This window comes from Notamacropus eugenii, chromosome 6, assembly GCF_028372415.1.
Source record: "Notamacropus eugenii isolate mMacEug1 chromosome 6, mMacEug1.pri_v2, whole genome shotgun sequence".
Lineage (NCBI taxonomy): Eukaryota > Metazoa > Chordata > Mammalia > Diprotodontia > Macropodidae > Notamacropus > Notamacropus eugenii.
Window position 1 is genome coordinate 188,338,270 of NC_092877.1, and position 16,717 is coordinate 188,354,986.

Sequence of the window (16,717 nt, forward strand, 5' to 3'; positions counted from 1 at the left end):
CTGCTTATGTGCTAGGCGCTGTGCTAAGAGCTATTTAATTGGGGGAAGACAGCACATATAAAAGATCTGAAAAACAAGGGAAAGGGAGAGAATGAACACACCATGATGCAGTGAAGTTAGAGGGCTGAATCTGAAGTCCTGGTATCATTTTGAATACTGGCTCAACTGCTTACTGCTTGTGGGATCCTAGGGAAGTTTCTTAACTTTTGTGGGACTTATGGTCTTCACCTGTAAAAGAAAAGAGTTTCACTATATGACCTAGAATGTCCTTTCGGACTTGAAATATATGACCTACAATTCTGATTGAGATTTCTGGCAGGCCATCAGAAAGCCAGGACTGTAGCAAAGTTTCACTCAAATTTTGTAAGACATTGGTCAAATATATCATTGTGTAGCAGAAAGAGCACTTCATTTTAATGCAAAAAGATAGAGATTCTAATCTCAGTCCTGCTACAAGGACCCTGAATGACCTTCAGAAATCTCACCGGGTCGCAGTTTCCTCATTGGTAAAGTGAGTAATTTGGATTATGTGATCTCTCAAGTCCTGTTCAGCTCTAAATGGTATGGTATTCCTGCATTTAAATAACAAAATCACAATAGTTCAGTCATCAAAAAAAAAAAAAAAAGAAATATATAAGGCAAAAGTAAATCACCCCAAGTTTAAATGAAAATCTCAGAAATTTAAACAAGCCTTTCTGCTGGCTAAGCAATGTACTTCTTTTAGAAGTATATCTTATCTCTTGGCCTTAAATGAATATGAATCACTTCTGGGATACTGGCCCTGGGGATTTTTAAGGTGTATTTTATAGACAAATAAACATTCATTAATTCATTCAACAAAGATTCACTGGGTAAGGATGACGTGCAAAGCATTATCGTGGGCTTTCTACAGAATAATAATGATAATATTAATAAAAGGGGTGTGTGTGTGTGATGGAGCTGTTAAGCATTTAATAATTAGCACTTTTAGTATATGTTTGTTGACTTTTGCTTAAATTTTAGGAAAAAAATGTTTGATTATAGAAATGCCAAATCATGATGCAGTGTAAAAGTTTCTAAATGGCACAATATTTGGCATTTAGGGAGAAATTTAGAATAATGCTAGTCAGCTTTTTTTCTCCATAGAATTAAAGGTAAAATATTTATCAAGTAATTAGAATTTATTCAAATCTTAACTGCGAAAAGAATGGCAACCGAATAATATCATGTATTTCTGATATTTCTGCGGAAATTGAGAAATGAAATTAGAAAGTTAAAATTCATCTGCATTCATTAAATCAATTGAATTTAGTCCCAATATATTGTCAAAAATAGGTCTTGCCCTGATGCCTGAATATTTTTGTAGGGTTGGAAAAATAGTCTAGATTTATTTCATGGACTAAGCAACCCAAAATAGAATAAAATTATGAAACTTATAGGTAATACTGATGCCAACAAATCTTATATAATTACTTTTCACTTACTTTTCTAGAGAGCAAAAATTGGTGAAGAAAATGAGACAAAAAAATATTTGACAAGTGAAACTTCAACTTTTTGGGAAAAAAATATGAACTACTTACATTTTAAACATCCAAATTAATGGCTTAAAATCAGCTCTAAATTAGTTCCGTGCTGTATGGGATGTTGCAAGCAGGAGAAAGCTTATAATAATCCTATCCCAGAATGCAGTTAGCTATTAGCCTATTTTTTTTAGTAATTTATTTTTATTTCAAAGAAAAGGGTAGTATTATCTGAAAATTTGATAATATTTTAGCTCTCCACTCTACTATTCACCTTCCCTTTTCCCTCCTTTCTTTTCTAATAAGAAACAAGAGAACTGAAATTTTGTAGTTTCATAGATAAGTACAAAGTATTATATCCAGGTTAACTCAAACCCTATCTATCTACTGGATTTTTTGTTTTCTTGTTATGCTCACTTAAGTGAAAATAGAAAGCTAAAATTACTGCTATATGTGAAAGCACAAAACAGATCAATATTCATGTATAATAGGTTATCTGTTTATTGTGTTGCCATCACAGGTCTACCTCAGAGGGCCTCTAATAAACTTTCTAAAATATCTTGAAGGCAAAATAAAATAGATGTGTTTAGAAATATGATGGATTATGATTTTCCCTTTTTTCTCATTTGGAAGTGATATGAAATTTTTTTAATAATCTTAGTAAATGTACAACTATTCTCACTGATATTGAAAACTGAATAGGGGTTTTCTCTGTGTCTTTTGCTCAGTGATAGGTTCCCCTTGTTTAAGCTATCAAAAGTGAGAGTGCTGAAATGACCTTTATACATTTCAATCTCTTAAAAATCTGACTAATTTCTGTAATAATCTTAAATTGAAGCCCAGCATTTTATATTGACTAGTCATATCCTTAAACTAGGAGGCCACACATACATATTACAAAGCAACACAATTCCATTTTATAAAGTAATTTTATTCCTTATGTATTTTATAGTGAATACAGAATAAAATAATGGATAAGAATGAATGTCAGTAAAATTATTTTTCTGTGACATTTGAATCTAGATTGAGAATAAATGAATAATGTATTCTGAAGTACAGAAACTCAGAGAAGTTCTAAATATATAAAATGCCTTTACAGAGAATAAATTATGGGAGGAGTTTAAGCTAAAATGATACAAAGAGATTAAATAATATGGAATGATTTCTAAAGATATGCCAGCTTCAGCTCATATCTCTATAATGAGGAAGAATGTGATGTTTAGACAATTATTATGTAAAGATTAGAAACTTGGAGAGAATATAGAGATGCAGATAACAAGAATTGGTATGAAGTAACAGAATATATAAGATTGATAGTCATTGTAAAAAAACCATATTTTTTAAGTTTGGGTTTTGGTGAAGAAAAAGCTGAGCTGGAGGAAAATGGGAGTTTGAATTCTATTTTTAAATTTAATCAAAAAAAGGAAAGAAGTTGAACTGGAAAAAAGCGAAATGATCTGACATTCCTTGTGACATCCTAATATTACACAACGTACTTTAACTCACTCTATGGAAAATACAGTATACAAGAACTGATAATAATAAGATGATTAACACACTTTTCCTTGGTTAAAAGTTCATTGATTTTACCAAAAACTTATTATAGGATCATTCTTTATGAATTTCTTTTTTTTATTTATTTATTTATTTTTTTTATTTTTTTTTTATTTTTTTATTTTTTTTATTATTTTATTAAATTTATTTATTTAACTTTTAACATTCATTTTCACAAAATTTTGGGTTACAAATTTTCTCCCCTTTTATCCCCTCCCCCCCCAAACACCAAGCATTCTAATTGCCCCTATGACCAATCTGCTCTCTCTTCTATCATCCCTCTCTGCCCTTGTCTCCATCTTCTCTTTTGTCCTGTAGGGGCAGATAGCTTTCTATACCCCTTTACCTGTTTTTCTTATTTCCTAGTGGCAAGAACATTACTCGACAGTTGATCCTAACACTTTGAGTTCCACCTTCTTTACCTCCCTCCCTCTCCACCCCTTCCCTTTGGAAGGCAAGCAATTCAATATAGGCCAAATCTGTGTAGTTTTGCAAATGACTTCCATAATAGTTGTGCTGTATAGGACTAACTATATTTCCCTCCAACCTATCCTGTCCCCCATTACTTCTATTCTCTTTTGATCCTATCCCTCCCCATGAGTGTCGACCTCGAATTGCACTCTCCTCCTCATGCCCTCCCTTCTATCATCCCCCCCACCCTGCTTGTCCCCTTATCCCCCACTTTCCTGTATTGTGAGATAGGTTTTCCTACCAAAATGAGTGTGCACTTTATTCTTTTCTTTAGTGGAATGTGATGAGAGTAGACTTCATGTTTTTCTCTCACCTCCCCTCTTTATCCCTCCACTAATGAGTCTTTTGATTGCCTCTTTTATGAGAGATAATTTGCCCCATTCAATTTCTCCCTTTCTCTTCCCAATATATTTCTCTCTCACTGCTTGATTTCATTTTGTTTTAAAGATATGATCCCATCCTATTCAATTCACTCTGTGCACTCTGTCTCTGTGTATGTGAGCGTGTGTGCATGTGTAATCCCACCCAGTACCCAGATACTGAAATGTTTCAAGAGTTACAAATATTGTCTTTCCATGTAGGAATGTAAACAGTTCAGCTTTAGTAAGTCCCTTATGACCTCACTTTGCTGTTCACCTTTTCATGGTTCTCTTCATTCTTGTGTTTGAAAGTCAAATTTTCTTTTCAGCTCTGGTCTTTTCATCAAGAATACTTGAAAATCCTCTATTTCATTGAAAGACCATTTTTTCCCCTGAAGTATTATAGTCAGTTTTGCTGGGTAGGTGATTCTTGGTTTTAGTCCTAGTTCCTTTGACTTCTGGAATATACTGTTCCATGCCCTTCGATCCCTTAATGTAGAGGGTGCTAGATCTTGTGTTATCCTGATTGTATTTCCACAATACTTGAATTGTTTCTTTCTAGCTGCCTGCAGTATTTTCTCCTTGACCTGGGAACTCTGGAATTTGGCCACAATGTTCCTAGGAGTTTCTCTTTTTGGATCTCTTTCAGGCGGTGTTCTGTGGATTCCTTGAATATTTATTTTGCCCTCTGGTTCTAGAATCTCAGGGCAGTTTTCCTTGATAATTTCATGAAAGATGATGTCTAGGCTCTTCTTTTGATCATGGCTTTCAGGTAGTCCCATAATTTTTAAATTGTCTCTCCTGTATCTATTTTCCAGGTCTGTTGTTTTTCCAATGAGATATTTCACATTATCTTCCATTTTTCTATTCTTCTCTCTTTGTTCTGTGATTTCTTGGTTTTGCATAAAGTCATTAGCCTCCATCTGTGCCATTCTAATTTTGAAAGAACTATTTTCTTCAGTGAGCTTTTGAATCTCCTTTTCCATTTGGCTAATTCTGCTTTTGAAAGCATTCTTCTCCTCATTGGCTTTTTGAACCTCTTTTGCCAATTGAGTTAGGCTAGTTTTCAAGGTGTTAATTTCTTCAACATTTTTTTGGGTGTCCCTTAGCAGGGAGCTGATCTGCTGTTCATGCTTTGACTTCATGTCTCTCATTTCTCTTCCCAGCTTTTCCTCCACCTCTCTAACTTGATTTTCAAAATTCTTTTTGAGCTCTTCCATGGCCTGAGCCCATTGGGTGGGCTGGGACACAGAAGCCTTGATTTCTGTGTCTTTGCCTGATGGTAAGCATTGTTCTTCCTCATCAGAAAGGAAGGGAGGAAATGCCTGTTCACCAAGAAAGTAACCTTCTATAGTCTTATTTCTTTTCCCTTTTCTGGGCATTTTCCCAGCCAGTGACTTGACCTCTGAATATTTTCCTCACACCCACCTCACCTCCTGATCCTCCCAGCCCGTGTTTGTGGTCTGAGATTCAAATGCTGCTTCCAGCCTCAGGGCTTTTGGCGGGGGCAGGGCTGCTATTCAGTATGAGATTATGATCTGGTGCTGAGATCAGGGCAGGGCCACCTCTCAGGCTCAGTTCCCTCAGGGGGTTTATGCGCAGACCTTCCGCAATGGATTCAAGCTCCCGTCCGCTTGGGGAGCCCCTGTCTGCAGCCGCCTCTCAGCTTCTACCTCCCGGGGGGGGGCCTGAATTATGGGGGCACCCCACTCCCCTCTCGACCCGCCAAAGAGACTCTCTCACCCACCCCTGTCACCTGTGGGTGGAGGGACTTGTGCGGCCGCTGGAGATCCCGTCCCTGAAGCCTGCTCGGATCTGTTTCTCTCGGTGCCGCAGCCGTGGCCGCAGCAGGTCTGGGCTGGGCTTTGTCTCTGCAGCGCGACGGACCTTTTGCGAGAGGTTTGCAGATCCCTCTGTGGGTGGAGGGACCCGCGTGGCCGCTGGAGATCCTGTCTGTGAAGCCTGCTTGGATCTTTTCCTCTCGGTGCCGCGGCCGCGGCAGGGCTGCACTCAGCTCCCAGTCCCGGCGCCCAGTCCGCGGCGCGAAGGACCCCCCGCGAGAGGTTTGCAGGTCTCTCTGGAACAGAAATCTCCCTCGCTCCAATGTTCCGTGGCCTCTGGGTGCGGAATTCGCCGTGAGTTACTTCCCTGTAGCCATTCTATGGGTTGTGGGTTCAGAGCTATGTGTATGTGCGTCTTTCTACTCCGCCATCTTGGCTCCGCCCCCTCTTTATGAATTTCAAAACAGAAATGGACAATGGAATGAGTCTTAAAAGATTAGTATTTATAAAGGTTGAGTTTTCACTCTTTCTTTGTGCTTTTCAAACAGAAAATTAATTAATTCAAAGATATGTGTGTGTGTGTGTGTTTACAGACCTTGTTTAAGAGTGATGGAAGGAAATACCTGCTCATCATTTTAATTCTGCAGGAAATTTTAAAAGAGACAGTCACACATAATGGGTCAGCCTCAGGGTCATGAGTATGTATTCAAGTCTTGCTTTTGACATATATATTATACAAAGCTGTAAAACTCTGGAGAAATTAAATGACCTCTTGATGCCCACAGGTAACTTTCCTTAGACTATTAATTATAGATAAATTGCTAATCTGCCTTAGTAGAAATCATGGGGTCAAAAATATAGAGCTATGAGAGACCTTAGAGAACATCTTGTCCTTTCCTTAATGGGGAAACTGAGATCAAAGGAAATTAAATAACCCAGCACTTAGCACAATGCCTGACACATAGTAGGTACTTTATACATACTTATGGATTGATTTACTTGCTAAATGTCCCAAGAAAAATAAGTGACAAAAAAAATTGAAGCCATCTCCAAAGGCAATACTTTTTCTACTGTATTATACTACCTTTCACAATGATGAAATTCTAGCAGAAGGAAGAATGGAAAGAAGGAAAAAAGAAGGAAAGAAGGAAGCAAGGAAGGAAGGAAGGAAAGAAAGAAGTAAGGAAAAAACTTGAATATTTCTAAGTTTTCTGTGACACATTTGAAATATAGTTGTTCACAAAACAGTGATGGAAACTCATGTTTTAAATTAGAATGTGAATGGGTGGATGGAGTGGGTCCTTTGAAAAGAATACACTCAAATAATAAAGAAGTGGGAGAAATTACTAAGTGATCATGGCCAAGTAATTTAGCTTTTTGAGTCTCAGTTTCCTAATTTAAAAATCAAGTATCATAATACTTGACTTACTCATCACAAACATAGAATTGCACTAAGAAAAGTTCTTTGAAAACCATAGAGCAAGTATATGATATAAATACAGAGAGCAAAGAAGCAGGTAATAATGACTGGGCTATGGACCAAATCATGTCCTTATCTAGATAGTGGACAGATAAAGGCTTACTAGAGAGGGAACATACTAATGTATCCTGACACATCAACTGGAAAATATGAAGGGGGCTGCATGTCTTTAATGACTATGTTGAACGCAGTAGTTGAATGAATGAATTTGTGTGGAAACTGCTCTTCTGTTGAGTCAATGCCTGCTTTTTAAGAGTGATTCTACTGTAAATAATTGAGGAAAATGAATACAAATTGTAGAGACTCGGCATATTAGCAACACAGGAAATGTAATGGATCCAGAAAAGCTAAAAAAAGTGCAAAGTAGAAAAATTCAAATGAGGATATCTATTTTCTTTTCCTTTATCTTATGCTAATATTCACAAAAAATCCTTTGTTGTCAGAGAAGTTACATTTCCTTTTAAAGAAGTAGCATTTGCACTTCAGGAAAACTTTGGCAGGTATATGGGCAACAGATGGGAGAAGGGAGGGAAGTGAGGTGAGAAGAAAAATTAGGAAGCTATCAGAATTGTCCAGGTGAAAAGAGATGAGAGACTCAACTAGAGTCAAGGTTGTCTGAGTAAAGAAAAGGGGAAATATGGGGAAAATTTCTAGGTCGAAATGACAAAGTTTAGGAATTTGTTGAACATATGGGTTTAGGCAAAAGTGAGGCACTGAAGATGGCGAAATTGTGAGAACATGAGTGCCTGGAAGGATGGTGCATTCCATCTCCTTAAAGTTTTCAGGAAAAGGCTGAATGACTCCTGATTCTTCACAAGAGTTCAACTAGAGGGCTATAACGGTCCCTTTAAACTCAAATCTTGTGATTCTGTGTGTAAAAGTGTATGACAAAAATTATAAATTGACAATTTGCTTCCAAATACTATAGATGTGATCTGAATGTATATATACATTTCCCTTAAACATTATGTTGAATAAATATACTCCTAGAAGATAAATACACCCCCCCCCCCCCCAAATGTGGAGCTGAGTAGGATGTGGTTGATCTGTTGATTGGTCTAAAAATTCTGGATCCCAGTGATCTAATCTCTACTAAATGTGTTTTTCTCTGTTTTCCATAAATACACACAAAAAGTGTCAAATTTGTAGTGATCTAATCATTTTAATCCAGTATGTATTTCCTCTTAATAGTAGTAATCTGTCACATGAAATCATGTCACAGGTAGTGACATTTTTTCAATAACAAGATAACATGCCATGGTGTGTCTGTGTGTGATTGTTAAAATAATGATGGTGCTTTTGTAAAGGAACAGGTTTAAAGTTCTCTTTTCCTTCATCTTTAAAGCCCCTAGTAATGTACACATATTTTTGACCCAATGACTCTAAAAGCTTTAAGTACTAGTACTTGTAAGATTACCCATCAGGAAGTTTAATCTTGGCACTGACATAGATATTTTCTCTTTCCTAAAATATTTGTTAAGGATATGGAACATCAATTCTGTTAGATCAATATCTTCACTTTTACTCAAATCCTGGCTCATTCAAGTGTAAAATGAGATGTCCTTACTTCAAAAGCTGATAATGCTTAAAGAAATTCATGGAAAGAACCCAAACCACACTTATTCATGAAAGATGTCTGACCATCAATTTAACCTTCTCCAACCTATATTTCTTCAACAAAGGATCAGAGAAAATTTTGTATTTCGTTCCCATTATTTTTTACTTTGAAGGAAACTATCTGAATAGACTCATTGGCACAAATGAAAATCAAAGACCACCTGATCCCTTTAATGTTGGATAGACTTTGCATAAAGTACAAACTAACACATTTGTTGCAGGAATGAATAAACCATTTGCTTGAAAGTGTGACTATATCCAAATTTCCTCCTAATTCTCTTGTATTTTTGAAAGGGAAAAATATTATTTTCTATTTTCCTTTTAAAAAATCTAATTAATTTGTTTTAAGTTTTCAACAATCACTTCCAAAAATTTTAAATTTTCTCCCCCTTCATCCGTGAGATGGCATGTAATCTTATATAGGTTCTACACACACATTCTCATTAAATACATTTTCACATTAGTCATGTTCCACAGAAGAATTAAAATGAATGGGAAAAACCATGAAAAAAAAAACAAACCAAACCAAAACATAACACAAAAGAAAATAGTCTGCTTTGTTCTGTGTTCTGATTCCATAGTTCTTTCTCTGGATGTGGATGGCATTTTGCCTCAAGTCCTTTGGGAATGTTTTAGGTCCTTGCATTGCTGTGAAGGACTAAATCTTTCAGAAGCAATCCTCCCAAGCTGTAGCTGTGACTGTGTATAAAGTTCTCCTGTTTCTGCTCATTTCACTCAGCATCAGTTCATATAAATCTTTCTAGGTTTTTCTGAAGTCCAACTGTTCATCATTTCTTATAGCAAAATAATATCCCATTACATCCATATACTATTTTCTATTTTTCTAATAACAAGTGTGTTTTAGAGGAAAAGAGATATTATCTTCAACTGAATTTTTGCACAAATTAGTTTGTCATGTGTTATATAAACATTTAAGTATACATATGTATATAGACATATATATGAATTACACAATTATTAAAGTCTAAATTTCAAAATAAATATGCAAACCATATATTAGCTTGCATAAGGCCTGAATTAATCATTTCAGAACCAAAACAGAAGTATATTTAATTGGGTTAACACCAGTGTAAGCAATAAATAAATGATAGTAATAAATAAAGTATCAATCAAGGAATCCTAGAATTTCAGAGGGTTCTCATTGGTACCTTGGAGCCACAAGATAGCCAAATCTTCCTTATGGATATAGCCTTTCTTGCCCCTTGTCCCAGCTTTAGGAACTCATGTACATGTCATCTCTTATGTCCTCATTTTGAAATTTGCCTGCAGACTTTGGGAAGGGAGGGAGAGAGGCAGGAAGACTGCTCAAGGCCAGCATGAGGCCTTTAGAAGCAGGAGGAGGAACACAAGGAGACTGGGGCTAGCTACACTGTGGAGTGGCCAGAAACAGAGTAAGAAATGGGCAGGAGAAAGATAAAAGGGAGCTGGACACTGACAAGAAAGGATAGCTCCATATGGGGACTAGTGACCAACACAAGCTACCAAGCCTGGACTGATGGAGGGCAGGTGGGTGGAGAGGGGCAAGGTGTTCTCTTTTAATACTCAAGGTCTTAAGTCAAAGTCTTTAGGAAAACCTCTGTCTAGTCACAGTCTCTTGTGTTTGTTTTGTTTTTTTTGGTTTTTTAGTTTTGTTTTTGTGGGATGCTGTAACAGTAGGCACCCTGACATATACAGGGGGGCCTGCTATCACAGGTTCTTTGATCTGTTTTTCTAAAAGGGCAGGCAACGTTTGAGGGGTTACCAATCTCCATTAATCAAGCAGATATGTCTTTCACTTAGTTCATATATATATATATATATATATATATATATATATATATATATATATATATATATATATATATATATATATATATATATATCACAAATCAACAGATGGGTCCAAATGTCTGACCATAGGTGCCTGAGAGGGAAACACCAACATCTGGGTTTTCAAGGTGGGGAGGGCTCCTTAGCAGCTTCCCAGAGTCTCACCCTCAGAACATTTATGCATTTTTGAGTCAGAGGGCATTCCAACCCTTGAGAACCAGTGCCTAATAAAAGGTGTTGGTCTTCCTACAAAGTTTCCCTAATCAAACTTCCCAAAGCAGCAAAAGATCCTACTTTGCTTGACCTTACAGATGCAGGCAGGAAGGGCAGGAGTTTAGAGAGAGAGAGAGAGAGAGAGAGAGAGAGAGAGAGAGAGAGAGAGAGAGAGAGAGAGAGAGAGACAGACAGACAGAGACAGACAGAGACAGAGACAGGGAGAGACAAAGAGAGAGAGAGACCGAGAGACTAGAGAGAGACAGACAGAGAGAGAGAGACAGAGAGAGAAAAAGAGAAGAGAGAGAGAGAGAGAATACAGTGCTGTACAGTAAAGTTAATATAGGTGGTTTTTTGGAATGTGGATTTAAAGTTGAATTTGTTTAATGCCAATTTATATAAAGCAAGGACTGTCTCTATTATATTCTCACAAATACCCTAAACTTTTCAATTTCTCAATCTTTCCAATTCTCATAACTTACTTCTTCACTATACCTCAGGATTGGTTACACTCTTATCCTTGCCATTACCCACAAACATTCTATTTTCATGGTCAAGAATACCAAATACCCTTTTCTTGATTATAATTTTTTATCATTCCTTATGCCTTTATCCCTTTATCTCTCATTATGCCTTAACCCTATACTCACCATGAACTCCAAATCCTTCAGTTTTCTAGGTACTTTGGCCCCTTCTTTGGATAAATTAGGCTCTGTTCCCAAACTAGACCCCTTCATGTCCCAGTTCAACTCCCCAGTATCCTCAATCCTCCAATTCCTTGTTCACTTCTATGTTTATCATGCCTTGACAACCTTAACTCTGGATTACTCCCACCATTAACATTCCTTCACATCATATATATGCCACTAAGGGAATCATAAAATCTTGCTTTCTAGGTCCATTCCAGACTTGTGCTAATTAATCTCAAATTTCTAACCTCATTGAAGTAAGAAATCCTTCAACTCTTTCATAATCTATTCCCCTTGTGCCACAGTCTTCCCTAACCCTCATAGCTGAGTACCTCACCTCTTATTTCAGCCAAGGACATTCACTGAAAGCTTCTTTCCATCTTTTCATCACCTCTACCATTATTCTCCACTATCTCCTTCACTCTAGTCTCTGGCAACCAGGTGGTTATACTTCTTGACAGGGTGAATCACTCCACATATTCCACTGATTCCATCTACTCTTGTCTTCTCCAGTAGATTGCCCTGCAGTGGCATCCCCTCTTTCCTTCTAATGTTCAATCTTATCCCATCTACTGGATTTTTCCCTGCTGCCTAAAAACATACCCATATCTCCGATATCCTTCAAAAAACAAACAAAAAATCTGCACTAGATTCCATTAACTCCTTAGCTATTATCATCTATGTCATTTCATTGCTTCATTTCTAAATTGTATTTATACAAGGTACCTCCATTTCATCCTCTCACTTCTAAACTTTATGCAGTCTGACTTCTGAGCAAATCATTCAACTAAAATTGTCTTTTTTTCTATTACTATTACCATTACCAAGGATCTCCTAACTGCCAATTATAATGAATATTTCTCAGTCTTTATTTTCCTAAACCTCTCTTCAGCATTTGACATAATTGACCACCTTCTCCTCCTAGATACTTATTCTATTTTGCTTTTTCATGACTGCTGTCTCTTTGTTCTTACATTTTTTAGTGTTTATCTATCTCCTTTGATGGATCTCCTCCACTAATTATAGGTGTTCCACAAGGCTCTGACCAGGACTTTCTTTTTTTCTCCTTTGTTCTTCTTTGGTGATCAGGTATTATTTTTTGTAAATGATGTCCAAATCTCTCTGTCTCTGTCTCTGTCTCTGTCTCTCTGTCTCTGTCTCTGTCTCTCTGTCTCTGTCTCTGTCTCTGTCTCTCTCTCTCTCTCTCTCTCTCTCTCTCTCTCTCTCTCTCTCTCTCTCTCTCTCTCTCTCTCTCTCTCTCTCCCTATAGATAGATAGTAGGTACACTATTTTGTACTTTCTTTTCATATTGAATTCTTTCCCTTTAAACTCTTTCTATTCCATTCCATCCACCATGAAACTGCCAAAGTAATTTCCCCGAAGTATGTCTAATCATTTCACTACCTACTCTATAAAGCCTCTTATTACCTTTAGGATAAAATATAAACTCATTTTGGGGCATGTTTTCTGTGCATTTTAAAATAATGTCAGGTTTGAAAAGAATAATTCTGATGTGGTTGGTGGTATTACATGCAAATATCAACTAGAGTTTTAGGTGAATTTTCAGATCTATTTCCCCATAAGCAAGTGACCTTCTTGCAAGAGGCAATTGATGAGAGAAAGCTAGTTTACAGATAATGTTAAACTTGCAACACAAAAAAAATTTACCATTTTTATAGATCATGAGAAACTATTTTTATCCAATGGAGAAACACTGAAGGTTTCATATTCAAGAAGAAGTTGCAGCAGCAAACACTCAATTAAACTGAAATGAGAGTTGAGGTTAAAAGGACATGAATGTCCTTTTAGCTGTAGTTTGCCTTTGTGGAACATCTACTGAGTTTCTAAACTCATCCTTTATCCTTGTGCTTAGTGAATCAAATTAGTGGTAACGTTGCATATCAAAAAGTTCTTTCCATTGTGTCTTCTGGAGCCTACTTGAAAAGTTCTTTACATTTGAGCTCGTAATGCCTATGAAGTTATAGTAAAAATAATTTCATAGGTTCCCTTTAGCGTATGGCAATTGAATACAAAATATTTCTTCAGCTAGTATTTCAATTCTTCAAAAGCTCAGTGATATCTTTGATGTGGATACTATTTTTTGCCTCAGAGATTTTAATCTCTCCATGCCTGGGAATAAGGTGCAGTACTTATAGAATTATCCAGTTTCAGAATCTCAGAGTGGGAAGACTCATATCTGAATAAAAAGTCCCTTTACCTAGCAACTGGTCATCATGTTTTTGTCTGAAGCTCTGCAACTACATGCTGAGGCAGGTCATTCCACTTGTAATATTCAAATTATGAGACAGTATTACTTTATATTAGTTCTAAATTTGCCTCTGCAAAATCTGCTAATTGTTCTACTTCTGCTTTTAGGCAACAAGCAGAAGAAAATCTTAATCTTTTTTTAGCTGCTCCCAATTCTACATTCTAGAGCCAAGCAAAACTGATCTGATTTGTTTTCAAAGGGACATCTCTTCTGATACTTGGCTGCAGCTATCATGGTCCCCTACTTTTTTTTTTCCCATGCTAAATATCCTCATACCTATCCATTTCTCTATGGCATATTCTTAAGGATTTTGAGTTATATCAGCATCCTTCCTAAAATATGCCCCCCAGAATTAAACCTAACATTTCAGAAGTGTTCTGTCCAAGTTGAAGAACAAAGGGACTATAATCTTCCTAATCCTAGACACTTGGCTAATTAAAGCCTAAGGTTTAATTAGCTTTCTCAGCTGGTAAATTTCATCAAAACAGTTTTTAAAATTTCATGTAAACTGTTTCTACAGCATTCTCCTGATCTTTCAGTCCTATCATCCCATCAAATAAAAGTAATAAGGTTGTTCTGGGATGATTTGTTCTTTATCAGATCATGTTATTTGCTTCTTTTTTTCTAGGTTTTCACCAAACATCCCTTTAAAAATGTTGTAGGATTTTTCAAGGAATGTAACTCAAGTTCATTGATATATAATTTGCAAAATCTATTCTTTTCTTTTTGAGAAACTCTGCACCATTATCCGCTATGCCAAATATCAGTGACAATGGCTCTACCATTTTGTCTTCTAATTCTTTCAGTACCCAAGGAAATAGTACATTTGAACCCAGTTAATTTATCAAGGGGAGTGAGATATTTTCTTGTTCCCCCAGTTTAGTGAGGATCAACTCTCAATTACTCTTTTTTGCCATATTTTTAATTAAAAAGTCATCCCACTTTATAGAAAAAGTAAAAACCTGAAGCAGTTCTACTTTTCCTCTGACATTAGTTATTATATACCAAAGTAGGAATCTTATCCCTTTTTTATCATCCTCTTTTCCTGGATAAAGCATAAAAACAAAAACAATACCTTTTTTTTTATTAGTCTCAGGTAATTCTGAGTTCTATGGTGCCTAGCTCTCTTCTTACTTACTGTGTGCTACTTTTATGTGCATTCTCTGTTGCCTGTACCTTCTTCTAAATGTGCATTCTTAAAAATCTAGATTGGTAGGGGGCTGCCCTGTTTACAGCTCTCTCTTTTGACTTTTCTCATCTCAAATAATTGAAGAGAATATCCCCTTTCCCTAAGATTCTCAGCATTTATTTCTCAGTGATTAATCCCTCCTTGTTGGAACCAGAATAGAGTGCCTCAGTCCCCTCACTGATTCCTCTGCTTTTGGAAGTATGAAGTAATCAGTAGGACACATCATGAGTTCCAACAGTTGTTTGGATAATTGAAGTTCCTTGTCACTACTTACTCATGCCTTTGTGACATGCATATGACTTCTTGACAGGTTTCACAAATGCTTCAACTGTATCGCCCTTCTGTCTTCTTGTGACAGCAAAAAGATACTTTAAACAAAATAAAATGGCTGTCCCCAAATGGGGAAATGGTTGAACATTCAGGGCAGCTTAGTGGCACAGTGAATAGAGTGTTGAGCTTGGAATCAAGAAGATTCATCTTTCTGAGTTCGTATCTGGCCTCAGATACTAGCATTGTGACCCTTGGCAAGTAACTTAACCCTGTTTGCCTCCGTTTCCTCATCTGTAAAATAGGCTGGAGAAGGAAATGGTAAACAACTCCAGTATCTTTGCCAAGAAAATCCTAAATATGGTCACAAAGAGTCAGACATGACTGAAAATGATCAAACAACTTCAGCCTAATATTTAGCCACAAGTAATGATGAATGTGAGAACTATTTATGTATATATATATAAATGTATATATAAACAAGTACAGATAGAATATATATGAGAATTTATATATATATGAGGAATATATATTACATATAATATGATCTATATCATACACACACACACACACACACATATGTCTCCATCAAATTGTTTAGGACATACCCACACAGAATTGCATTCTAGTCAGAGGTCTTATTCCACTGTTGAGGTCAGGGGACCATATATAGAGGTTAGGGAACCAAAATGTTGAGGTTTGGGGCATTTGATATCCTCAAATAGTGATCCCCTGGGTCCTGCCCAAATGAATTTGACCCAAGTCTTCTTTTGGCCAAGGTAAAACAAAATTTATTAAAGATCTACCATATTGGGCTCACTTTTAAGAACCTCACCTTTTGTGATACTTGCATTGACAAGTGGGCCAGAAAGAAGATGAGCTAGATTGAGTCTAAGCACCTTCATGGAGACATGAAGGATCTTATATACAGAAAGACTGTGGGAGGTATCTGGAAGTAGTCTAGTCTTCTGTGGTAATGGGAGGAGGAGTTTAGGGAGTGTCTTGAGAAGGAGTCTAAAGAGAATCTTGATGGGACTGGGGTGAGAAGAAGTCAGAAGTCAGAAGAAGTCAGAACGAAGAAAGTGGGATTTTGATGTGATCAAGCTTGGGGAAACAGCTGGAGGCAATTGAGAGGTAACAAGACAACGGAGGGCTAGGGTGGTAAGCAGGCAGAGGCAATCTGATGGTAGTAGACAAAGGTGTGCTAGGATAGATTAAGGATAACTGATTTTGGCATGAAAAACTAGAATGAGTGGGAAGATTAAAGGAGAGTTTAAGAGGGTTCCTGGAGTCTGTACCCCATCACCACCAAGTCTCAGTGATTCCTATAACCTAAAATTTACCTCCTTGCATTAGGACCTATAGCTGATATTGCTTAATAGAGAACATGAATTTTATTGCTGTCAGAAATAAGTTGCACTTGTTATTACAAGGTAAACTTTCAGGAAATATGTTCTTTTTTCAATAATTAAAAAAATTCTGCTAATCAAGTAGAAATT

At 36.7% G+C, this 16,717-nt stretch overlaps 1 protein-coding gene across 3 annotated transcripts in view; it reads left to right on the forward strand.

The window, feature by feature from the left end:
- CADM2 (cell adhesion molecule 2) overlaps window positions 1-16,717 on the forward strand; it is a 1,349,490-nt gene that overhangs the window by 1,157,161 nt on the left and 175,612 nt on the right. The gene's annotated exons all lie outside the window — the stretch shown is intronic.